General features: G+C 44.0%; 1 protein-coding gene and 1 long non-coding RNA gene across 8 annotated transcripts in view; one reads left to right on the forward strand and one right to left on the reverse strand.

The window, feature by feature from the left end:
• HIVEP3 (HIVEP zinc finger 3) overlaps positions 1 to 26,473 on the forward strand; it is a 459,145-nt gene that overhangs the window by 44,932 nt on the left and 387,740 nt on the right. The window lies entirely within an intron of this gene.
• The window catches only part of LOC112642273 (uncharacterized), a 34,555-nt gene continuing 21,682 nt past the window's right edge, over positions 13,601 to 26,473 (reverse strand). For 2 of the 5 annotated variants that reach the window (XR_004805061.2, XR_003125118.3), the window contains 4 exons: positions 26,007 to 26,184; positions 24,246 to 24,372; positions 19,947 to 20,006; positions 13,601 to 19,374 (listed from right to left, as the gene is read on the reverse strand). This is a non-coding gene — a long non-coding RNA (uncharacterized LOC112642273). The remainder of the gene's footprint in view (positions 19,375 to 19,946; positions 20,007 to 24,245; positions 24,373 to 26,006; positions 26,185 to 26,473) is intronic. The other 3 variants (XR_003125119.3, XR_003125121.3, XR_003125122.3) reach the window with 3 other exon arrangements.

Genomic DNA, 26,473 nt, shown 5'->3' on the forward strand with positions numbered 1-26,473 from the left:
CATCTCCTTTACTACAGAGCCATTCCTACTGATGGTACAATGAGGTTTGTTTTTTTTTTTCTTCTTGAGTCCCTGGTGTGCTACTGCGTGCGATTATTCATCAGTTACATGTTGCTCATAACCCCAAATCTTCCCATGCTTCTAAAATTTGACTCTAGAGCTAAAGCATCCGCGTGAGATGTCCGGCCCAGAATGGGGTCAGGAAAGCCGGATTGCTGGAGGAAGCAGACAATGGGACAGGCACAGCAGGGCGTCCCGCTGTTTTCCCTCACTGGTGGGAGGAATTATGGAATTTGTCCCTTATGCTTTGAGACTGACAGCATCTGGTCCCCCCCACGATGCAGTCTCTGGACATTGTAGGTTCTTAACAAATACATGACCCCAGAGACCTGTCTTTTATTTGCACATGGTATGATGAGTGGGTTGGGTATCACTTGGTTTCCTGAACTGCCTGGTCTGACTCCTCTGTTCCTGCTCAGCCTGGGAGCTGCAGGAGAGCTGTGCTCACCGCCTGGCCTGCGCCTGCTTCCTCCCCCTGCTGGCAGGCAGGGACCACCTGAGGCTGAGAGAGGAAGGCAGGAAGGCAGCCGAAGCGATGGTGGCTTGGCGGGGAGTCACAGCAGGTGGCAGCTCACACAAAGCTGGGAAGACCCAGCTGTAGCCTCTGCCTTGTGGAGTCCCCTGGGAGGGGCTCCTTCTCACTCGGTCCCTGCCTGGTCCTGCCCTGAGCTCCCTGTCTCATTTTCGTGCTCTCTCCCTCTCCCCTCTCCCTCCTCACGCTGCCTAGTTTAACACACCCTATGCCCATCTCCTTCCCACTGCTCAGCTCCCCTATCCCTCCCCTGTGGTTGTGAGCAGATGGGCTGTGAGCAATAAGGGTTCGGAAGCCATGAACTTGGGCGCTATTCGTTTGCTAGGGCTGCTGTAACAAAGCGCCACAATGTGGGTGGCTCAGCTTAGAACGACAACGACAAGACCTTGTCTCTCGGTTCTGGGGTCAGAAGTCCAAAATCGAGGAGTTTGTAGGGTCAGTGCTTCCTCTGAAGGCACTAGGCCTCCCTCCTACTTCCGGCAGTTCCTTGGCTGTGCCAACAAGCTCCTGTCTTCACGTGGCCTTGTCCCTGTGCGACCATCTGTGTTCAGATTTCCCCCTTTTGTAGGGACACCAGTCATACGGGCTCTGGGGCCCACCCTCTGCCGGCATAATCTCATCTTAATTTTACTAATTACATCTTAAGTAAGCCTCTGTCCCTACCAGTAGTTTTGCATTACCGTGAGAAATAACTTAAGATACAGTCTGAATTGGAGTTTCTAAGAAATGCTTGTAAACAAATACTTTCCCCGTACATTTTGATGACCTTGCTTACCTGCAAGAGAGCAAGAGGTGGAAATGACACTTGTGGGAGGATGCAAGGAAAGGGGTAGTAACATGCACAGGTGAGAATTCTTAGAATGAGAATGAGAACAAACCAGAGGTTTAGCGGGCCCTTGGCTGCCTGGTTTGGGGGTAGCATTCTGGAACCGGCAGGCCCTGCCAGGCAGGCTGAGGTGGGATTGCCCAGTTGGGTTCCTGGTATCCCTTGGCTTCACTGAAGCCAGTGACTTGCCTTCTTGGGCCTTAGGTTTCTCCATCTGGGGAGGGTGAACTGTCATGCCTTAGAGGGGAGTGGTGGGCATGAATGAATTACGCTGTAAACGTTCAGAGATCCTCAGATGGAAGGTGCGCTTTCAGTCACCACTTGGTCTGGACACACACAAAACATGACCTTCCCCTTCCTTTTCCATTTCTCTCCATGGGTCATAGCTGCGATCACAGGGGTAGAGGTGAGAGCATTATTGATACAGAGGTGAGCATGGCTGACCTCAAAGAGAGAATCAACCAGGTGGCTGAATTCACTGCTCTCGACCTGGAATTCCGAGGGTGGCACCTGCTGATTCCAGCAGGAGGACAGGTCACCCTCCGGTGAGGGCTGGCCAGGTCCGCCTGGGCTTCTGATGGTCTCTGAACCCTTCGCCACTTTGGAAGCCCGCAGTAGGGCCCCTTCCTCTCCGAACACGGCCTTGTGGGTTCATCCACTTCCAACGGGTCAGTTCTTGCCGAAGCATGATTCTCACTGGACATTTGGCATCACAGAGCGTCTGTGTTGGCAGCAGGTCCTGGTCTGCGTGCTCGCTGCTTGGGGACTCTCGGCCTCCAGTTTGGACTCACTTGGTCTAAAGACACATTGTGGGAAAACAAGCCCTGGCAATCCGCTTTCCCTTCTAGCAGTAGCTAGCCGCGGCGTTCACTTACGCTGGCTCGGATGGACGTGTTGTAACGGACCAGCTGGAAAAATGATGAAAATTCTTTAAATCGATTTTTCTCACTTCCAAAGAAATATAGTCATGGGAATCACTCACCAGAGGTGTGGGGAGAGTCACCAGAAGAATTCAAGGACCAAACAACCACATTGATTCATTCAGTCGGTGTCTACCTGTGCCACCGGAGAGGCCTAGAAATACTATAGCAGACTTGTGTTGGGGAGTGGTTCGGCCAAAATTCATTTCTGTTTATCCACTTGTCTCAGGGAGATTCACAGGCATGAGGCATATTTAGGAATGTTTTCTGGGGGATGCCTGGGTGGCTCAGCGGTTGAGCATCTGCCTTTGGCTCAGGTTGTGATCCCGGGGTCCTGGGATCGAGTCCCACATTGGGCTCCTTACAGGGAGCCTGCTTCTCCCTCTACTTGTGTCTCTGTCTCTCTCTGTGTGTCACTCATGAATAAATAAATATTATCTTTTTAAAAAAAAAAAAAAGAAATGTTCTCTGGATCCACCGCAGTGGGAGAATGAGGGAGGCAGGACTGGGTGGAGGGGGAATCTGAGCTGGGATGGAGTCCCAACTGAGGCTGTGGCTGATCTCACGGGAAGCTCGGGGACCAGGATGGCCTCTCAGAGTAGAGATAAGGGGACGGGCCTTTATCCCCCTGTATCTACTAGTCAGTGGGCACCAGGACTGCCCCCGGGAATGTGGTGGAGGCAGCCCTTGCAGTCCAGAGCAGTGCCTAGAAGTGGAGTCAGCCGAGAGCCATCAGCAGTGGTGGGAAGGTGGGCCTCAATCCTGTTTGGCAGGCTGTGTGGAGATAATGACAGATGTCCTAGGGCTTCCTTTTAGGGTAGTGATACCAAGTGTCTAATACTGAGGCCATGGTAAATAACACAGGCATGGCCTCTGCTCTCGAAGGACTGCCAATCCTGTAGAAGGGCAACGAGAAAGGAGGTGATTACAGTACAGAGTTTATGGTCCTATGGGATTACATGGGTGCCACGAGGGCATCCTGGAGGAAATCACGTCTCGGCTGAAATCTGAAGAATAAGGAGTTGGTCATGTTAAGACGGGGTGTGAGAAGAGTATTCCAAGCAGAGAACACAGCATACAGGACACCCCAAGGGCCAGAGGGGAGAGCATCATATCTTTGAGGAAAGAACAAGGTTCAGAATGGCCAGAGGGTACAGTACGTGTAGGGGTGAGGTGGGGTGGGGTGGGCTCAGGTGTGACAGCACCCTGAAACCGAGTGTGCAAACTGGCCTAGAGGAGGTTTAGGAAGGGAAGGGGAGGGATGAAGTGGAGCCATTGGTCATGAGATGGGCTTAGAGGAGCAGGTGGCAGTAACTGAGGAGTCGGGAATAGGAAATCCCAATGGTTTCTGTTCCTTCTAGTCTGAAATCCTGTCAGTATGTTTATGTTTGCCTGAGCCCGTGGGAATCTCACACTACAAATGGGCATCGTCCTTTCTTTTCTCTTGTACTTGGACTTTCTTCCAGTGCCCCATCCCCAACCTCATCCCCTGCTGTAGCCTTGCTCAGGGCTGTCCTCTGTCCCCTTCTCCAGTGGCTACCCTAGGCCACTCTTGCCTTTGCTGCCCATTTCCCTGAAGACACTCATTTTTGGTCTGTCCACACCTCACATGCCTTCATTCCTGAGCCGTGATCTAGTTTCCACCCTCTTCTGTGGAGGTTCCTTCAGGTGGCATGGATGATTTTCTCAGTGACCTCCTCTGTCACTGTCTTCCAGGCTCACAACTGCATTTCGTTCTGGTGGCCCACTTTTCCCTTGGAGTCTTCTTTTTCAGGGTTTCCTGAAACTGGGGCTTCTTGATTCTCTTCTTAATCTCCCCACTTTTGCCTCCTGTCCTTCCTACTCTTACTTCTCTAGAAGTAGGAAGTCCCATGACTTTGTCCCTTGCCCTCTCTTCCTTCTCTCTTTTCTAGAAATTCCGTGCACTCTCATGGCTTCAATTGACATTCCCATGTGGACATTCCCCTCACCCCAACTCCGGATTGGCATTTCCAAGGGATGCACCTTTGTCAACCTGGTTGTTTCCTCAGTGCTACAGACTCCCAAGTTCCATTATCCTTCGTCCTGTGTCCATACCGATGCTGCTTCCTGCCTTTTGATTTTGGTGAACCACATTCTTCCTATTTATCCTTGTTGGAAAAGTTGAAGCTTTGACAAGTCCTTCTTTTTCTTCTCCCTCTGCACCCCAACCCTGCCCCACAGCCTGACAGTTGCCAAGCATTAACAGACTCTTCCTTTGCATTCTGGCCTTCTTTTCAATATTGGTTAACAGGTTGTTTAACCTCAAACCCTTAATTTCCTTACCTATGAAATGGGGACAGTTGACAGTAGGTGACTTGATTAGCTCACGAGGTTTTTGTATTTATAACATGATGTATGTTAAAGGTAGGTAGTGCTTTAGGCCTTCACTATCTAGAGTGTTGGCCTCCTAGTTGGTTTCCCCAACTCCAGTCACACTCTCTGCTTCCAATCCATCATCCACAGCATTGTGTAATCTATGAAAATGATCTTCCTGTGGAGAATCTCTGGTCATGTCACTTCTGTGCCCCTAAACTTTCACTGACATCCTACGACCTGGTAAAATACAAGTTCCCTTCACTGCATTCAAGACCCTACACGGTATGGCACTGTGTTCGACATACTTCTAAGATGACCCCCAATGACCTTCACTCCCTCTTATTCCTTATGCGTGGGCTGGACCTAATGACTCGTTTCCAATGAATGGAATAGGGCAAAAGTGATGGGATATCCCTTCCATTATTAGGTTACAAAAGACTATGGCTTCTGTTTTGTCTGCAATCTCTCTCTCTCTTCTCTCTTCTCTCTCTCTCTCATGGCCTTTGAGGAAACCAGCTGCCATACTACAGAGGCCCACATGGCAAGGAACTGAGTATGGCCTCTAGCCAACAGTCAGCAGGGAACTGAGTCTTTCAGTCCAACAGTCCATGAGGAAATGAATCCTATGAGTGCTGAAAACCAGCGGATGATCTTGGAAGCAATTCCTGTCTCAGTTGAGCCTTGAGATGACTATGACCCCAGGAGATACCTTGATTGCAGTCTGTGAGAGACCCTGAAACTAGTGAAGAAGACTCAGCTAATAAGCCTTGCCTAGATTCCTGACCCACAGAGCCTGTGACATAATAAATGTGTGTTGTTGTAACCTCTCAGCTTTGGGGATAATTTCTTATTCAGCAATTGATAACAAATACCTCAATCTCTTTATCCCTTACTAAGGCCTCTTGCTTCTTTTGAACTAAGTTCCACATTCTTTCCAGACCACACTGTGGGCTCTCTAGCCTCCATGATTTTCCTGGGGTCTCTACTTTGCTTATAACACTTTCTTCTGGGGGATCCCTGGGTGGCCTAGCGGTTTAGCGCCGCCTTCGTCCCAGGGCCTGATCCTGGAGTCTCGGGATTGAGTCCCACATTGGGCTCCCTACATGGAGCCTGCTTCTCCCTCTGCCTCTGTCTCTGCCTCTCTCTGTGTGTCTCTCATGAATAAATGAATAAAATCTTTAATCTTAAAAAAAAACAACACAACACTTTCTTCTGTCTCCTTCACCTGGGAAAGTCTTGTTTGTCTTTTTGTCTTGAGTGCTTAGATACTTGCATATAATTATGTTTCAATAAATATATTTGAATTATTGAAAAGGATTTTTAAATTATTATTTGGAGGAATTCATTTAGGAACAAAGTGGTTAAGGTACTCAGAACTTAAAAACAATTTAATTCAATAAACATTTACTTAGGGTCTCCCTGGATGACAGATCCTATGGATGTGATCTCAGACCAGAATGCTTGGTTTGGAACATGGAATGCTCCTTTCCCACACATTTAACCCTTCACTTAGTTGATTCCTATGTATATCTCAGGGCTTATCTGTTATGTGTCATCCCTTGAAGGCAGTTTTCCCTGACTCTCAAAATAGATCAGATCCACTTATTATATGCATTCATTGATGCCTGTACTTTTCTTTTGAGACATGCCCTACCATTGTAATTAAATAATGAATTGTGTGAGTGGTGGTTGAATGTCCATTAATCCCACTGGCCTGTGAGCTCCAGGAGGCCAAAGACCCTCCCTTGTCCTTGGTCACCCTTGGATCCTTACAACTGGTCCAGTGCTTTATCTCTAATAGGAGGCCGATAAATATCTGTTGAATCAGTGTAGACTTATTTTGTTGCTAGTAGTCCCTGGACCCCCCCTCCGGCCCCCCAGCCCCGCCGGAAGATCGCATTGTGGGTGGAGCTGCTGCAATGGCAATCCAGCATGATGGCAAGGGCCACGACACAGGGCTGTACTGAGTGCAGCGCGAGTATAGCAGAGGAGAGATGGGAACGAAATCACAGATGACATGGTGAGTGAGCTGGGTTTTGAAGGATAAATAACAGCTTGGGAGGTGGAGGAGTGGTGAACTGGAGAGGCAGGGCTTTGTGGTGTGAAAACAAAGGCAGGAAGGATCGTAGTGAATTAAAGCAGAACTTCCGAATGGAGTAGGGTGCTGTGGTGTCCTGGGGTGCCTTGAATAGGTGCAGGTTTGCCAGTTTGTTGATCTTTGTCTCTTTACCCTGGTGAAGCCTCAAACATGATTATTTTCTCCGTATCCCTGGGAGGCCTTGGATCAGCTCCACATGGAACAGGACAGGTGTGATAGGATTTGGCAAAGATGAGCCTGGGAGAAGGGCTGTGACCAGGTTGTAAAGGGCTTCTGTGCTCTGCTTAAGGGTTTTGGATTTTGCCCTGTGGGAAGTGATGAGCCATTTGTAGTTGGACTACCTTTATATACATTTTTATTGATTCCAAATTAATGTGGTCCAAATGAATGACTTTTATAAGTTCTACCTCTAATTTTTCAGAGATCCAAAGCGGAATATCCTGTGCTGTGGCAGTTTTCACTGTTGTGTTGTGACTCATTGGTGCCTTGGATCAGTTGTGATCACATTATAGGTAATTTACTACAAGTTAGTAGAATGTGGGTGTTTTCAGATTACTATTTTTTTTTTTTAAAGAGCACTTTTAGGTTTACAACAAAATTGAGAGGAAGGTATGGAGATTTCTCATATATCCCTGTCCCCATTATCAGTATCCCTCACCAGAGTGGTACATTTGTGACCAAGGATGAACCAACACTGACACATTTTAATCACCCAAACTATAGTAGTTTACCTTAGGGCTCACACTCGGTGTTGTAGTTCTGTGGGTTTGGACAAATGTACAATGACCTACTCATCATTATCGTATCATACAGAGTATTTTCACTGCCCTGAAAATCCTGTGTGCCCCACCTGTTCATCTCCCCTCTCTCCGCTCCAGGTGACCACTGATCTTCTTAATGTCTCCATAGTTTTGCCTTTTCCAGAATGTTGGAATCATACAGTGTATGGCCTTTATAGATTGGCTTCTTTCACCGAGTAATATGCATTTAATGTTCTTCTATGTCTTTTTGTAACGTTTCTTTTTATTTCATTTCTTATTTATTTCCTTTTATTTTTTTATTTAAATTCAACTTGCCAACGTATAGTAGAACACCCAGTGCTCATCCTATCAAGTGCCCTCCTTAGTGCCTGTCACCCAGTTACCCTATCCTCCCACCCACCTCCCCGTCCGCAACCTTTATTTCATTTCTTTTTAATATTTGATTGCATTCTGTTGTCTGGATGTCCCACAGTTTATCCATTTACTTACTGAAGGACATTTTGATGACTTCCATAAGTTTTGGCAGTTATGAATAAAGCTATAAACATCTGTATGCAGATTTTTGTATGGAACTCGGTAGTTTGTTGGTGTCTTTTTTTTTTTTTTTTTGAGAGAGAGGGAGGGAGGGAGGGAGAGAGAGAGAGAGAGAGAGAGAGCGAGCTTGACTGGGGAAGTAGGGTAGAGGCAGAGGGAGGAGAGAGGGAAAATCTTAAGCAATCTCCATGCCCAACACAGAGCCTTATGCAGGGCTTAATCTCACGACCCTGAGATCATGACCTGAGTCAAAACCAAGAGTCGGATGCTTAACTGACTGAGCCACGTAGGTGCCCTGGAACTTACTAGTTTTTAAAAATAAAATAAATTTAGTAAGTTTTCCTAGTTTAAATCTATTAATTGCCTAGGGCTGCTGTAGTAAAGGACCACAAACCAGGTGACCTAGAACAACAGAAATGTATTGTCTCATAGTTCTGGGGGCTAACAGTTCAAAATCAAGTAGTCCAGAGGGCCATGTTCCCTCTAAAGTCTGTAGAAGAGGACACTTCCTTACCTTTTTCAGCCTCTAGTAGTTCCAGATGTTAACTTGGCTTGTGGTAGCACCATTCCACTCTTTCCACAGCCCTCCCTTGGTGCATGTCTCTATGTCCAAATGTCTCCTTTTTAAAAAAAATTTTTAGGAGTGAGAGAGAGCAAAAGAATATGCAAGTGGGGGGAGGGGAGGGGCAGAGTGAGAGGGAGAGAGAGAATCTTAAGAGGTTCCATGCCCACTGTGGAACCTGACATAGGGCTCTATCTCAGGACCATGAGATTATGACCTGACCTGAAATAAAGAGTTGGATACTTAACCAGTTGAGCTACCCAGGTGCCCCCAATGTCTTCTTTTTATAAAGATGTCAGCCATATTGGATTAGTCTCCACCTTGATGATCTTATCTCAATTTGATGAAATTCCCAAAGACTTTATTTCCAAATAAGGTCACATTATGAGGTACCAGAGGTTAGGCCTTCACCATATCTTTCTTTTTAGGTGGGGAGAGGAGACCACCATTCAGTCCATAACAATAATCCATAATTTTCAGTCATGTGCACTTCAGTATTCTTTCTTGGGTCAGAATAAACTGGTGGAGTTTTGCATTTAACCTATAGTCATATTATGTCAGAATCTGAATATGTCTATGGCAGTGCCATGCTTATGAACTTGAATCTACCAGATAGAAGGAAAATATGAGAACCCTTGATATAATATAACCTTGTCACATTGACTTTTGTTTCTCAAAGACTTTGTTTCTCTTTCATCCTTCAGGAGCTGGCCCTTTAAGACTAGACTGCGATAGTGCATGGTTGTCAACTAAGAGTGATTTTGCCACCCAGGGAACATTTGGCAATGTTTGGAGATGTTTTTGGTTATGACAACTGAGGTGGTGGTGGCAGGATTTTCCTGGCATCTTGATGGTACATGCCAGGAATGCTGCTAAATAAACATCTTGCTGTGCTCAGGACAGGTGCCCACAATGAAGAGCTGTCTGACTCAACATGTCAACTGTGCTGTTGTTGAGAAACCCTGCAACAATGGGTTTTGTGTGCTTCAGTGTCTAGGGTGGTAGTAATAAAATACTTGAGTTAGACTGAACTCAAGTTCATCTTTCTCTGAGTAGACTTAAAAAAAAAAAAGATTTTATTTATTTATGAGAGACACACAGAGAGAGGCAGAGACCTAGGCAGAGGGAGAAGCAGGTTCCCTACAGAGGAGGACTCCGGGATCACTACCGGAGCCAAGGGAAGATGCTCAACCATTGAGCCACCCAGGTGCCCCTCTCTTAGAAGATTTTTAATGTTGTCTAAGATGTTTTGATATTCTTAATACCTTTGCCAGTCTGGTTAGTGTGATGAAATAAGTTTGAATATAGACTCATCAGTCTCCCTAATGCCATTCAAAGTTGAATAAGAATTCCAGTATCCCATTTTGGGATACTGGAATACCTTATGGCCCAGAGAAAGATGCATAACTTTCATATACTCAGTGTCTAGTGAAGCCCCAGGGGGTACTTAGTAAGGACAGTTTTCACAAATGACAAGTGTTTTGTGAGATTAACATTAAAATCAAAAGATGATTCATTGAGTAGTTTGGTATGAAATTTCCTTTCCCAATCAAATTTAAAAAGGCACTAGGTAATAATTATTCCTCATATACTGTCAGTTATTTTCAAACATTCTTTTGTATCGTTGGACCCAGGAAAGCCCAGCCCTTTTGGCCAAGAGCAACCCTCAATAAGGCCTGGCCTTGAAGTTTGATTGGATCTGGAGAACTGGGCCTTGGCTCCTCTGTCTTTTTCATGGCTTCTCACTGTGGTCCTGAGTGTCTGTGGGTAAATATCTATTGTTTTTATTCTTTTGGATTAAAGTTTATTTTCTATATTCTTGGCTTAAATGGATCTCTTGATGCCTTTTTACTTATAACCCTAATACACTGTTTGGATGGATTACTACCCATTCCCTTTTTGATAAGATTCTTGATCTCTTATCTCAAGGGACTTATAAACTAATTCTTGGCTTCTGGTGCTTCTCATTCTAGCTGAGAATTGCTGGGAAGATTTTCTATCTATCCATTGTCTTCTTTTTGAGTCATGCAAGGCACGTGACAGCATTTCGTTCTGTAGAGGCTGATTAATTAAAGCCCATGAGGTCATTTGTCATATGTCTTTAGGGCCTCAGAAAAAGGAACAGTATCACTAATTGGGCTTAAGAAAGAAGAGAGAAGAATATTAAAATTTCAGGATAAAGATGTTATTGGATAATGCTGCTGTTTTCATTATTTTTATTGATAATAATCATAAAGCCTCCTTAATTACAAATTATGAAATATCCTATCTTTGGGCACAGGGAATGCTTTCATCTTTCCTCTTGGGTCAGTTATTGCCATAATGCTACATAACAACAACAACAACAACAACAAAAATCCCACAAAATCTTGGTAACATGCAGCTATAAGCATTTATTTCTCATTCATTCATCTTGAAAGTCAGTTTGACGAAGGTTTGCTGATCTGGGCTGGCCGCAGGTTTTCTTGCTACACACGTCTTTTACTTTTCCTGCATGAGTGGTGTGCTTATACCTAAGACATGCTCTTCTCATGATGATGGCAAACGTACAGAATACAAATTCCATTGGCAAAGCTCAACATCACAGTAGATGTCCTGGTTACCATTGCCATGGCAAAAGTTTTCCTGAAACTTAGTGGCTTAAAACAATAACAATTATTTTATGGTCTCTCACGGTTTCTCTGGGTCAGGTGCTCAGGAAGGGCTCAGATGGGCAGTCGCGCATCAGGTCTTTTGTGAAGTTACAGTCAGGTGAGTGTTGGAGCTGGCATCGCAGGAGGCTGACCAGTGTTTCCAGGACTCCCCACTGTTCTCTCACTTCTCCAGTGGTCACTCTGTGTGGGCTTGTTTGGGCTTTCACTCAGCATGGTGGCTCTAGGGTTGTCAGCATACAAGGTGGTTGAGAACTCTAGTATAGTTGTTTCAGAGAACCAAGTGGAAGCTACATTGTCTTTTATGACCAGCTTTGGAAATTACATAGCATCACTTCACCACTCTTGATTGAAGCAGTCGCAAAAGCCACTTTCAAGGGAAGAGACACAGATCCCAACACTCTATGAGAGGGGTGTTAAGGTCACTTCGAGAGAAGTGCATGAGGGATGGGAAATAGTGTGGTAGCCCTTTTTGAAAAATACAGTTGGTTGCAGTGAGGCATGGAAGGATTTTCTGCTCACAGTGGAAGGGGAGGAGAGTGGGTATTTGCTGAACAAAAACTCAAGCTCTCATACCTTTAGCATATTATATGGGGTTGTAAACACAGTGGATGCATAAAAATGTATCCTGGGTAAGTGGATTAAGTTGGGTATTTAGAAACATGGCCTGGATGTGAGTATATGCAAAATATTCATTGAGGAACTGATTTTATGGAAAACCCCTAATGGAGTAAGAGCAACAACACAGGACAGGGAGAAACTAGGTAAAGGTGTGGTCTTGGAAGTCTGGCTTCAGCCAGTGTTACCCAATGAATGTTTGTTTCCCCTTCAAAATTCGTACGTTGAAATTCTAACCCTTAATGTGATTCTATTAGGTGAGGCCTTTGGGAGGTAATTAAATCATCAGGGTGTAGCCCTCATGAATGAGAATGGCCTTATAAAAGAGGCCCGGAGAGATCTGCAGTCGTCCTCACCATGCAAACCCACCATGCAAGGGTCCAAGAAGACAGCCCTCTGTGACTCAGAAGACAGCTCTCATCAGAACTCAACCATGCTGGCACCCTGCTCTCAAACTTCAGAACTGGGAGCAATAAACTTCTGTTGTTTATAGGCTGTGTGGTCTATGATGTTTTGTTATAGCAGCCTGAGCAGATTAAGACCACTTAATCCCATAAGGAACTGGACAGGGGGGATTGTACCACAAAGGTTTTCCTGCCTGGAGGCAAGGGGGTTGACCTTTTATCCCCCTGCATTAGCAGGTTACAGGTACCCCTGGGGGGAGGTGGAGACACATCTCTAGATTAGACTGCTCTCTTAGGAGGCTAAGAAGAATCCTCCAGAGAGGAGTGCAGGTGTGAGCCACAGCAGCCAACACCTGCAGCAGTTAAGAGGAGGATGGGTACACCTGCCCGGTAAATGGGGACCTGAGTGGAATGCCAATAACATCTGCTGCAGTTCATCCCCTGTACTTCTCAGATCCACTTATTTCTTGCTTTAAACTTCCTCCATCCTCCCACAACTTCTTTAGGATTCTTCTTGGTCAGGATTTCAGTGTTAATGGGACAAACTACAGTCCCACTGTTACAGCTGGTTCCGAGGCCATAACTGCTACACATCATGTCCCTTGTTGGCTGCTGTTTCTAGAATCTCCTTCCTTGGCTCTCACTTCTGTTAGGACTGAGTCAGACTTGCATCCCTGAGGGGTCTGCGTCCCCGGTTACCACGTCCTTACCAGGCTGTGGTTGTTGCATTTGCCAGTTTACAGTTAAAACTGGGCACTGAAATACCAAGACACACCCCAGAGGATCACCTGTCAAATCAGTGACATGTCATCTGTATTCTTTCCTGCCTGTTATATGGCAGGACCCCCACTTCCCCATGATGGTCATGGTCAAACCCACCTGCCCAGAAGACTAGCTCTACTTCTTTGCTTGCTATGAGGATGAGGAACTTACAGTAACTAGGCAGGCAGCAGCTACATCTTTAATTTTAACAAAATCTATGCCCTAAGTTGGAAGCATCTCTAGACCTACAGAGCCTAAGGTATCAAGTGTAAGAAACACAAATTTCTCCAGTGACACTGGGATTAATAGTGAGTGAGGCCACTCCCAGGCCCCCTGCCCGCTTGTTCCCAGACCTATGTATTCTATTTATTGGAAATGAGCCTCATATAAAGCTCTTGATTTTACATCAGGAGTCTATGCTGCTACTCAGAGGACTGCACTGCACCTGTGCGAGGTGTTCTGTCCATACGCACTCCCTAGCTGTGCTTTCAAAAGGTCCTTCCAATGTTTTGTCAAGCCAGCAGCTTCTTCATCCTTTTTTTTTTTTTTTTAGATTTATTTATTTATTTATTCGTGAGAGACACGGGGGTGGGGAGGGGAGAGGCAGAGACACAGGCAGAGGGAGAAGCAGGCTCCATGCAGGGAGCCCGATGTGGGACTCGATCCTGGGTCTCCAGGATCACGCCCTGGTCTGAAGGCAAAGCCAGCAGCTTCTGAGTGGTCTGCTAAGTCGTAGGACCGGTGGATTGCACGGTCCTTGCCCATGTGCACCTTCTTTGCTGCAAAATGGATTTCTTAGTCCAAAGTGAATTGATTGGAATTTCAGCAGTAGCAGCCAAGCGAAGACTTTGTGAGTCCTGGTGGCCGAGGCCCACAGGCAAGACAGACAGATCTACACCCCAAATATTTGTCAGTCCTAATCGAGATGAAACACTGCCCTTTATAGGGTGGAAGGGAATCAACTCATGGCCAGCTAGCTCGCCGGTCTCCTCTAAGGATGTATCGTAGCAGGGGCTCAGTAGTGGCCTTTGCAGCCGGCAGCTTGAATGCCCAGCAGGTGCAGAGGCTGGAGAAGCTGTGGATTGCGAGAGCTTATGGGGCCTCCATCCTGCCATTTAGGCTGCTCCATTTATGAACCAGCTGCATTCTTGCTCTGGGCCCCCCTCGAAGCCGGCAGCCTTCTATGCCACCCATTCTCCAGACGAGAGATGTTAAGTTCACAGGGGTTAACATTTTTTTCAAGGGCTCAGAGCTAGTAAGTGGTGGTTGCGGAGTTTGTACCTGCCATTCCCGTGGCACCGTGTTGCCTCCTCTGTGTTTGCAGACCTATTTCTAGGATATCTATGAATAGAAGAAAAATCCACCTGTGGTTGATTGCATGTGGGTGAATTGGCTTGCCCTTGAAATGCCAGATGTAGATCAGTTTTAGCTTTTCAAAATAGGCTCTGACTCAGGTAACGTACCGTTCAAGGACAGGAGCCGGCGTGTTGTCCTGTCCTGACTCAGGGAGTGATTCACACTCAGCTGGCAAAATCTGGGAGGCTTTTGCATTGCATTATAACCTTTTAGGTATTCATCTTATTCCTTAGCTAAGAATAGATCTGGACCATGAACAAACCCTTCTGAAGTCATCCTCCTCCACTGGAGTTCTAAGTTTTCTTTTTGTGTCCAACCTGGACAATAGGGATCATTGCATTTTGAACTTTTGCTCTCCTCTGCCCAATTTGTCCTTGGATGATGGAGCTCTCCCAGATGCCTTTGCGTTGAGTGGGACATCAAGGACGCAGTTAGCTCGAGAAGTTAATTCACTTGCCTAAGCTCTATATGTGGGAGCCAGGACCTGACCCTAAGTGGCTTGGTCCCAGAGCCCACACTCTGTTCGGCTGTCTCTGACTAAGGCTGAATTTGTTTCTATTTATTGACAACTCGTGATGAGAAACTCATACCTACGTATTTAGCAGTGTTTGGGGACTGGGTCAGGACTAACATAGTCACAATTTTAGATTGTATTCCACTTTATTTGACAAAATGTACTTCTACTCATTTGCATAAAGATTATTCTGGCAAAACTAAGTCTTCTTCGGGCACAGGGTGGTTCTTTGAACTTTTGTTTATAGTGGCTTACAGATTAGTGGGAGGTAGATTTTTAGCAAGTATGGTAAAAAACATAAATAATTCTCGTTTTGTTGAGTAAAGATGAAAAATAAATCATTGAATTCTTTTACGCTAATATCATTAATTTCGTATATGAATTTTCCTTTTAAGTTGTACGTGTGTGTGTTTCTTTTATAAAATTAAACATACAGTTTTGACTAGAAGAAAGTTTTAGGTGCCTTCTCCACCGCTTGTAAGACTGCTTAGGCCACCCAAGTGATTCACTCCTCATCAGCCTGCAGCGTGGAGAAAGGAGTTGGGAAAATTTATGTCTGTGAATAAGACCCCAAAGCAGAAGCAGCTTCAGTTCCCTCTTCTTCATGGTTCATGTCGTCACTTCCATGATTTTTTCCAGTGCTGTTCAAAACCTACATATTATATATTCCTATAGTCAACAAAACCCGAAAATGAATTCAAACTCCATACATAATGTTTGGGCCCACACCTCTTTCTGCTTCCATTGGCGGAAATACTTTGGGGTTGTTCGTGTCTCTCCACGTTGCCAAAGCAATTGCCTCTGTATTCTGGGGGGAGAGATAAGATAGCCTTGGCCCTCTCGAAGCAGAAAGCACACTTGTATGGAAACAAGACAGTTGATATTTGGCATAAATTTGTACCGCTGGTCCATTAGCATGGCTGACCCGGAGTGGCTGTAGTTATGGAAACTCCCAGAATGGATTCATTGGCAGAGTGTCCTTACTCTTGCTGTTGTTTTACAGAGATCCCGACCCAGGGAGTATTGTATTTCTTGATTAGGATCAGCCTGCATTTCTCCTAAGAACTCAGAGCCCCCTGGACTGTTTCATTTCTAATTCTGACCACACACAAATGGGTAATCGGCTGCAGGTTGGCGTGTGGACTTCTGTGAACCATAACAGCCCAGCCTTCCTCCCCTGAAGGCCGCACACGCTTGTCTTCCTTACTGCCTCTCCCCAGCCAAGCAAAATATTTCCTGGGTTTGGGCTAAAGAGTGAAAATCCAGCGTGATGCTACCTTTTTTTCACCTTCTCCTGTTATAATCTGCAGGAGACTTATCTCCACCAGGGAGGTTATTGACATTAAAGCCTTGTGGTGTTAGCATTGGAAGGGTAATGAGTCCCTTGATGACTTCAGCCTTAGCTGTTGTTCAGCTTCTGCTGGGAGTGAGTCCTGGCCACCAGTCTAGATCATTCAGGGAGGGAGAGGGAGAGGTCCAGGCAGCCTACCTCTTCTGACTGTGAAAGGATTCCAGAATTTTCCTTCAAGTTCCAGATCACCTCCAGAAATAATTTAAGTCCCAGAGGCCCTTTCCTAAGCACCCGGAGCCCTGAGTCATTCCTGTGTGCTCCCCCCTACCACCCCCCCCCCCCACAGTGATTGTATTCCTCTGTCCATTCACAGTTTTAATTATGCGCTTACTCAATGGGCTTCCCTTCTGGTTAACTTCTCCTGGTAACTCATTAAACCTCTGAGTCACACGTTCCTTATTAAAGAGAGGGAAAAAAGGGAAAGAGCGAGAAGGAGCTGTGCCCTGGGAGGAACCTGGGGGTGGATCACTGTGGTTAAGCGGAGCTGGATCTCTGCAGGCCTCGGTTAGCTCTTCCCCTGACTAGAGGTGTGCCCTGTGGTGCAGGCCGCCATGCTTTCCGCCTTGAGGGCCTTCACCTGGGCTTTCACAGGAGTTTCTGCTGTTGGGGGAGACCGGCTTCCAATTCTGGTACTTCCCTCCTGTGCCCTGTGAACTTCGGTGGTCTCCTAACAATGGAGCTACTAATTAAAAAGGAATTCCAATTGTAACTTTTGTCTCTGAGAGAACATTAGAGGGAACCAATTCATAACCCACAGAGACGCCTACTCTTTCCTGTCCTTTCCTCCTCAGTTTTTCCCAGACCCCCTCCTCCCCTCCCCTGTCTCCCCGTGCCCCCACCGCCCCTTGCTCCTCAGCCCACCAGGCTATTTCTTTTCTTCCTCACCCCTTCCCCAAGGTAAGTTATTTTACTTCTTTGGGCCTTGTACACCCCTCTCTAAAACGAGGTTCATGGTAGTGTACGTATGTTGAGAGGATTAACTGGATAAAATCCGTAAATACCACCCATACAGTGCCTGGAACATCCTAAAGGTTAGCTGTTATTCTAAATTTTGTGCAGCATCCTCAGCCTCAGCTTTGACTTTCTCTCAGTGGAAATGCTGCAGAACAAAATCGGGAAGCAGAGAAAGTGATCCCTAAATAATGGTAATAATAAGCTATCACAGACTGAGCATGACTTGTGTACCAAGTACTATCCTGACTCCTTATTGTGCATTATCTGCACACTTTCCATTTTTTCCCCTTTGGGTATTTAATGGCCTCCCACAGCCCTGAAGGGTAGATGCTATTATTATTCCCACTTCACAAATGAGGAAAGTCAGATTTAGAGGGATGAGCAACTTGCCCTTGGCCACATAGCTAGTAAGTGCTGCAGCTGGAATTCAAACTCATGCCTAACTGATTTCCCAGTTCATGATTTAATCACTTTGCAAAAATCTGCAGGCCCGTGATGCTGCCAGCCACTAGGAAGGCGTGTGTTCTCTGTGTGGGATTTGACTCACGAGGGCCATGATCCTCCACTCCGAGACTTGGGGCCTCTGCTGATGAGTGAACTGCCCTTGGAAACAGCTGTGGGGGTGGAGCTGGCCCCCACGGCTGGGGTGAAACCACCAGGCCTTTCCCGAGGTGAAGGCCCCAGAGGCCTCCTTCGTATTCAGAGACAGAGAAAAATGTGTTTTTCTGCAAAGGTTGGCATTTATTTCTTAATAATCAGTTAAAAATTTATGTAGGTTCCCTAATCAGCAAAACAAAGGCTTTCTGTACTTTTATGTGTGCTAGGAACCACTAATGAGTTCTTGGGGATTTATCACTGACTCTAGAATAGAAGTAGAAGCCAGTATATCTAGAGTCAGTAGACACAGGTTTTGCCAAGATGCCTCAGCTACAAGGGAACCTTGAAATATTCCGCTCATGCAGGGCTACATCTGTCCTGGAGAATTGGGGGATGAGACGATGCCTATCTTCCTCCTCAGATGACCTGGGTTGGCCCTGTACAGTCCTTGTCTCCTAAGGTCACCTTCGGGGGTCTACTTGGGGGTACTCTATCAGGGACCTGTCTGGGACTGTCTCTGAGCAGTGACAAATCAGTTGTCCCAGGAGCCCGAATGTAATGTTGAACTTTGCATCAAGTGTAAGGACCAACATCTTCCTGGACTCCAAAGCATCAGCAGCAGGAGAGGCCATCGCAGGCTGGGGTGCTGTGATTGATGCCTGTTTTCTGGGCACACAAGTGTCAAATAACCATTATTAACAATGACAGTCCATTACTATTTTCTTCTTCTTCCTCCTCTGCTTCCTCTTCCTTCCTCCTCCTTCTCTTGTATCTCCTTTATTCTTCTCTTTCTCCCCATCTTCCTGGTCCTTTTTTTGATTTCTCACCATGAAGGTATATGTATAGCAAGAGAACATGTCAAGACTTGGCAGGTCATTCATTCATCCTTCAAACATTCATAAAGCACTTTAAACTGAGCATGGGGTCAGGGGTACACAGATAAAAAAAAGGAATCTGTCCTGGGGGACGTGCAGAGTCCAGGGGGAAGAGACAGACATCTGACAATCATAATAAGCCACACGTTCCCTGAACTTACTATGTGCCTGGCATTGTGCTAGATTCTTTGACCTTTGACAGGGTCATCTTATTTAATCTTTTTATTTTTTTTCTTTTTATTTTTTTTCATCTTATTTAATCTTCACACAGATATTATGTGGGGAATTCTAGCATTTTCCCCCCTATTACACATGAGAATGAGGCAAAGACAGATGAAATAAGTGGCCCAAGTCACACGGCTAGGAAGTCACAGATCTGACTTGAACCCAGGTGCTTTCATTCCAGGGTCAATATTCTTGACAGCTCTGCTACCTTCCCCACAACCACAGTACCTTGTGACAGGTGTCAGAGTACGGCCTAGCAGAAGTAAAGTTTGAAACTGGCCACGGCAGATGAGTGGGAGTTTTTGAGGCTGGAGAGGTGAAGGAAGAAGCACTGTAGGCATAGGGAATGGTGCAAGCAGAGACGGGATGCCACAGGACACCTGACATCCGCAGCCCGTGACCACTGTCTCACAGGCAACAGACTGATTCGGTTCCTCCTGGGAAGAGAGGGTAGTGATCAGACTTGTACACTAAAAAGACAGTCATCATTTAAAAATGATAAAGAAAAATAGTCATGTGATTAAAAATCTTTGAGTGTTAAGAATATGAATGATAGGGTCTATTTTTATTATTTTACATCGTTTCCAAAATTTCCTTTAATGAGCTTGTCTTGCTTAGATAAAGTGTAAAGGGCACGTGTGTTGGAGAAAGGAGTTGTGAGTTGGTGACAGGGCAGAATGGGGAGCAAAGTGGGGAGGGAAACTTGTTGGTGAGACAGTGCAAGAAGTCTCATCTGCATAGGAAGCACTTGGAGGTGAAAGTCTAGGGCTTTGGTTGTCAGAGACCCTATCTGACTTGCCTCCACCCTCCTCAGCCCCTCTCATAGGACCTAGCAGGCACTAACCACTGCACAAATACACATTAGATTAATGTAAGAACGAATGAGTGAATAAAAGAGGACAAATGAAAGCAACGTGGCTGGAGAAGAGGGCTTGGACCTGAGGAAGAGTTCTGAGATGGAAGCTCCAGGAACTAGCTACACAGTGGTGGCTCAGGGGTGAGGTCTCACCTTAAGCAGCAGGAAGCTGAGCATCCTCTTACCTCTGATAGGGAACCCGGGAAGAAATGCCTTAAGGGAGAAGCAAGAGCTGGTGAAGAGTTTGATCTTGGATATGTTGACTTGGCGATTAAATTGATAAAACAACTGTAACCACTTGCTGTAAAATCCACATTGGTTGTGGAAGGTGGATGGGCTAACGAGAGAGTGGGGAGACAGCCCTGAAGGACAGCTGCTGCTCGGTGCAAGGACCAGTGCGTCACAGTTAAAAGCTGTCTTCGGAACCTTCCAGTTCAGGTTCCCTCTGCCTCCACTGACAGGGAATGTTTAGTTGCCCAAACTAACATGTATTTCTGACTCCATGTTTTGGTTACTTTTTATTTGAGTATATCACATATACACCAAAATGCACAAATCTTAAGTATAGAGTTTGTAGAATTTTCGCAAAATGAACACACTTTTCTAATCTCCACTCAGAACTAGAATAGAACATTAGCAGCACATCAGAAGTCTGACTTGTGCCTCCCTTGATCATTATCTGCTCTATTGCCATAGGCTACTTTTACTTAGTTTTTATCATTACATAAGTAGAATCATTCAGCATGTTCTCTCTTTTTCTTTCTTTTCTTCCCCCAGTGTTATGTTTATGACCTTTATGATCATGGGTCATGTGGATGAGGTTTGTTCTTGTTCATTGTCTCATATTATTGGATGAATATGCTACCTTGGGATATACCATTGTTAATGGACATTTGGGCTACTTATAATTTGCACTGTTATAAATACAATTTTTGTGAATCTTCTTGGCTTTTATCTTTTGGCTGACATAAATGTTCGTTTTCATTATGTACATACCCTGGAGTGGAACTACAGAGTCATAAGGTATATGTATGTTTAATTTTTGTAATTTACACAAAACAGTTTTCCAACATGTTTGCGTCTATTTACATTTATACCAGCAATTTATAAAGTACAAATTGTTCTATCTCTTTACCAACATTTAATATTTTAATTTTTTTAACCATTCTGGAAGATTTGTAGTGTTACCTCGTTGTGGCTTTAATTTTTCATTCCCTTTTAAAATAAATATTTTATTTATTTATTCATGAGAAACACAGAGAGAGAGGCAGAGTCACAGGCAGAGGGAGAAGCAGTCTCCTTGTAGGGAGCCTGATGCGGGACTTGATCCTGGATCCCAGGATCACTCCCTGAGCCAAAGGCAGATGCTCAACCACTGAGCCACCCAGGCATCCCTGCATTTCTGATGATTAATGACTTGGAGTTTTTTTTCATATACTTCTTGGCCACTTAGTTATTCTTCTTTTCTTGTGAAGTGTTGTTGGTTTAAGTATTTTGTTAGCTGTTAAGTTGAAAGTCCATGTGTGTTAACTCCAGATCATTTGTGGATCTGTTTCTACTGTCTGTTTTTCTCTTGGTTTTCTATTATTTGGTTCTGTTTTCTGGACTGTTTGGCATTCTCCATTAAATGCTGAACATTATATTTGAAAAATTATAGAGCCTCTGGATGATATTTCCCTTCAGAGAGGATTTAATTTTCCCAGATAGAGCAAGGAGAGATCACTTTGATCCAGGTTAGGCAGATCTATTTCTAGTTTGTTCTTTCTTTCTTTGTTAATTTATTTATTTATTTATTTTTTCTTTGTTAATTTAAAGATATATTTGTTTTTTTTTTTTTTGAGAAGCAGGGAGGGGCAGAGGGAGAGAGAAAATCCCAAGCAGACTCCCAGCTGAGTGTAGAGCCTGATTTGGGGCCTGATCCCATGACCATGAGATCATGACCTGAGCTGAAATCAAAAGTCAGACACTTAACCAACTGTGCCACCCAGGCACCCCTGTTTCTGAATCCTGTTTCTAGTTTCTTCTTAATCACAGGTCATGGATCTCCCAGAGTCTCAGTTGAAAGCCTGGTGTTTAGTGAACCCCTCCTCCTAGTGGTCCTTGAATCTCAGTTTTTATATCTCCAGCCCACTGAGACTGCTGATTACTATTTGGCTCTGCATTGTATATCAATAAATGTCCCCATGGGAAAATGTGATCCTGCCAGAGGGTTTGCTTCAGGAAACACTTAATGTTCTTTGGGATCTTAGTTCCTCAAGTTGTTTCGGTTGTTCTCCAATGTCATCAAGCAGCTGGTGAGTATGTGTGTGTATGTGTGTATGTGTGTGTGTGTGTATGTATGTGTATGTGTATATTGTTTTGGCCAGCTTTTGTAGATGTTTTTAGCAGCAGAATTAGTCTGATACCAGCTACTCCATCATAGCTTGAGGTATAAGCTTGTTATTTCCATTTTAAGTAATGTTGAGAAGAACGTTTAAAAAAATCTCCTCCTTTTTCCAATATTTAACTGTCTTTATGGACAAGGGCCTTAGTGTGTCTATGTGTGCTTGTCTCAGTGGTACAAGAGAAGGAAAGCCATGTGTTAAAAATGTGGGGTTTTCAATGTAACCAGGAGCAGAAACTAGGGGCTTATAATACATACAGATTGCATCTAATGATGTTTCCTTTTTTCCTTCCCCAATGTTCAAGTATGGTTGGAATGGTGACTAGCTCACAAAATATCCTTAAATTTATGGCCAGATTTATTGCATGCTTAAATGAGACTATATTTCCTTAATAAGAAAGCATCATTTATACTTATAATAAACAAGTAAATCAATACAAATAGACCAATAAGACTGAATGCTACACCAACAACTCAAAGAATTTAAGATGCAGAGTTTTAATTTTTTAATTAATAGACATTATTATTATTATTTTTTTTTTAGCAGTTTTAGGTTTATAGCAGATCAGTCAAGAGTACAGAGAGTTCCCATATACTCTCTCTCCTCTCCTTCCTGCACAGTTTCTCCTGTTATTTACATCTTGTATTAATGTTGGACAAGATGCAGAGTTTTACCTTGGGAAGGTAAATCCTTCCCAAGTGGCTTCTCAACCTCAGTAGTAGCTCACAGTGCAGCAATTTTTCCTGTGGGAATGGAGGGGAAGGATAGAACTTTCCACTCTGGAGCATTTTGGTCAGAAGCATAAAAGCAGATATTATGGATCAGTGCCCATACAAAGCTCTGATTAGAAACAACCATCAGAATCTTAGAAAAATCTTTTAAATTAATCTGCTATGTGTAACTCCTGGTTATACAAACCCCAAGGGACAAAGTAATCCTAGGGTAGACAGTTTTTGTTAGAAATACCCTTTTGGGGAGAGTGCGGTACCATATTTTAAGCAAAAAGTCAAATCTCTCTTTCCTAAGTGATCCCCAATGGTCTTGGAGAAGATAGCCCTGGTTAAAACTGTGTTCATATTAATAAAAGATATTAAAACATCCAGCATTAAAAGATATTCCTATGGCTAATTTTTTTGCTTAATTTTTTTTCAAATTGTAGTAAAATATACATAACATAAAATTTGCCATCTTAACCATTTTTTAAAGATGCATTTCTTATTTAATTTTTAAAAGATTTTATTTATTGCGAGAGAGAGAGCACAAGAGAGCACTAGTAGGGGAAGTAGCAGAGAGAGAGGGAAAAGCAGACTCCTTGCTGATCAGGGAGCCCAATGTGAGGCTTGATCCCAGAACCCTGGGATCATGATGTGAGCGGAAGGCAGATGCTTAACCAACTGAGTCACCCAGATGCCCCAAGACTTATTTATTTGAGAGAGAGAGAGAGAGAGAGAGAGAGAAGAGGGAGAAGAGAGAGTTGGGGAAGGGACAGAGGGAGAGAATCTTTAAGCAGACTCCCTGCTGAGTGCAGAGCCCAATGTGGGGCTCAGTCCCATGACCCATAAGATCATGATCTGAGCTGAAACCAAAAGTTAGACACTTAACTGACTGAGCCACCCAGGCAACCCATTTCTACCATTTTTAAGACTACAGTTCAGTGGCACTAAGCACATTCACATTGTTATACAACCATCACTACCATCCATCTGCAGAACTTTTCTCATCTTGGAAAACTGTAACTCTATACCCACTAAACAATAACTCCCTACTCCTCCCTACCTTTGGCCCCTGGAAACTACCATTTTACTTTCTGTTTCTATGAATTTGACTCTTTTTAGGAATCTCATATAAGTGTAATCATACCGTATTTGTCCTTTTTAGACTTTTAGACTGACATATTTTGCTTATTGTCTCCCTTCTCTCTTCTCTGCAAATCTCTTACCCTCCTTCCTTATTGTCAGATGACATCCTCCCTTACATTATATGTAGAAAAAAAATCCAGGTGATGATAATTCCCTCACATTTTCACCACCAAATTTATCACCATGCTGGTACACCCATCTTTTCCTACCTCTCTGCAGTGTGATAGCAGAAGTGTCCCTCCTTCAATCAGAGACTGCCCTTGTGTATTCCATTCCCCTCCTCTAGTATTTGACTCCTTTGGCCATCTTCCTTTAACACAATCAATGGATCATTCCCTTTAGTAGACAAACTTGAATTGATATCAGTGGGTTTTTTTTTTCAATTTTTAAATTGTGACAAAATATACATAACATGTAATTTATCATAACTACCTTTAAGTATACAGTATACATTTATAATGTTGTACAGCCATCACCACCATCCATCTCCGTAAGTCTTTTCATTTGGTAAAACTGAAACTCATACCCATTAAACAATAACTCACCATTCCCCCTTCCCTCCCATCCCTGGCAACTACCATCCTACTTTATGTCTCTATGTGTTGACTACTTTAAATATCTCATATAAGTGGAATTGTATAGTATTTGTATTTTTCACTTATCGTAAAGTGCTCTAGATTCATCCATGTTGTGGCATATGTCAGTGTCCTAAGTTTTTAAGGATGAATAGTATTTTATTGTATGTATATACCATATTTTGCTTATTCATTCATCAGTGGGCACTTGGGTTGCTTCTGTGTTTTGGCTATTGTAAATAATGCTGCGAAGAATGAGTGTACAGACAGCTCTTTGAGACCCTGCTTTCAATTCTTTTGGGTGTATCCCCAGAAGTGAAATGACTAGATCAGATGATAATTGTATTTTTAATTTTTTGAAGAACCACCATACTGTTTCCCACAGTGCACTAACAGTGCACAAGAGTCTCAATTTCTCCACATATTTGCCAAAATTTACTTTCTGTTTTTTTTTTAAATAGCAGCTATCCTAAAGGTGGTATTTCAATGTAGTTTTGATTTCAATTTCCCTTATGATTAGTGATGTTGAACATCTTTTTATGTGCTTATTGGCATTTGTTGGTACCAACTGCCTTTCAAAAACACCACCTCTTCCATGACTGCTTGTTCCACTCTTTTTTTTCCCCACTCTTACTACTGCCCAATTTCTTTGTTTCCTTCAGAGTAAAACTTATTGGAAGGGTTGTCTTCAAGCAATGTCTCTTTCTCTGCCTTCCATCCACTTTTCAGTATACTGCAGCCTGGCCTCTGACTCTACTACACTGCTGAAACTGCTCTTGTCGAGGCTACCAGTCAGTGACCTCAGTTTTGTCAAATCCAATAGATAGTTTCAGCAAAATTTGACACTGTTGACCATCTTCTCTATCTTGAAACACTTACTCCTTGTGAGTCTTGGGACACTGTGCTCTCCTGGGTTTTCTTTTATCACCCTGGTCTCTACCTGACCTCTCAGTGTGGAAGTCCTGGAGTTCCTCAAGGCTCAGTCCTGGTACTTTCCCCTTCTCTCCCCTCCCTTCCCCTTCCTCTTCTTCCCTCCCTCTGTACTCTCCCCTTCCTCATCTTTCTCCTCCGCCCCCAACCTTTCTCCCTCTTTCTCCTCTCTCCTTTTTCTTCTCTCTCCAGCCTTCTCTTATCTTCCTTTCTCCTTCCTCTCCCTCCTCCCTTTTCACCATCTCCTCTTATTCCCTTTCTCTCTACTGTATCTTTATCCCTTCTTGCTTTCTCCTCTTTCTTCATGCTCTCCTCTCTTGTGTTTTCTCTCTTACTTTTTTCTCCCTGCCCTTCTCACAGCTTCTAACTTCTCTTTCTCCATCCTTTCTCTTAAAACAAAGAATAAAATTCTTTTAGAGGGACCATTTGTTTTATATTTTGCATTTCCTGTTGCCTAACACTCACCTTGTTTCATGCATGATATCATCTGCCTGGCCTCTGTGGACATTTGAGTTCGTGATCACTCTCATAGGTCATATATTGTAGATGTTTATACAAACATTTTCCTTTATTTCTTCATTATATATTCTCTAAGGGATGGGTCTGCATCTGCTTTATTCCCAACAGTACCTAGTAAAGTGCTCTGAGAATAACAGAAATATAATCAATTGAATAAAATAAACAAGCAAACAAATACAAGTATTCTTGAAAATATAAAATTGAAAACTTTTTTTTTTTTATCTTGAATAAGACACATTTTTGACCAATTCCAACAGTATTGGTCACCTAATGGGCATTCAGGGTTTTTGGTTAACCAATTGAATAGTAGCAACCTATGGGTTGCTGATATGACAGAGAACTCAATGAGTATCACTTCCACCATTTAGAATTATGCTGAAGCATTTATATTTTTAAAGATTCAGCTCAATTAT

This window comes from Canis lupus, chromosome 15 (assembly GCF_003254725.2).
Source record: "Canis lupus dingo isolate Sandy chromosome 15, ASM325472v2, whole genome shotgun sequence".
Taxonomy (NCBI): Eukaryota; Metazoa; Chordata; class Mammalia; order Carnivora; family Canidae; genus Canis; species Canis lupus.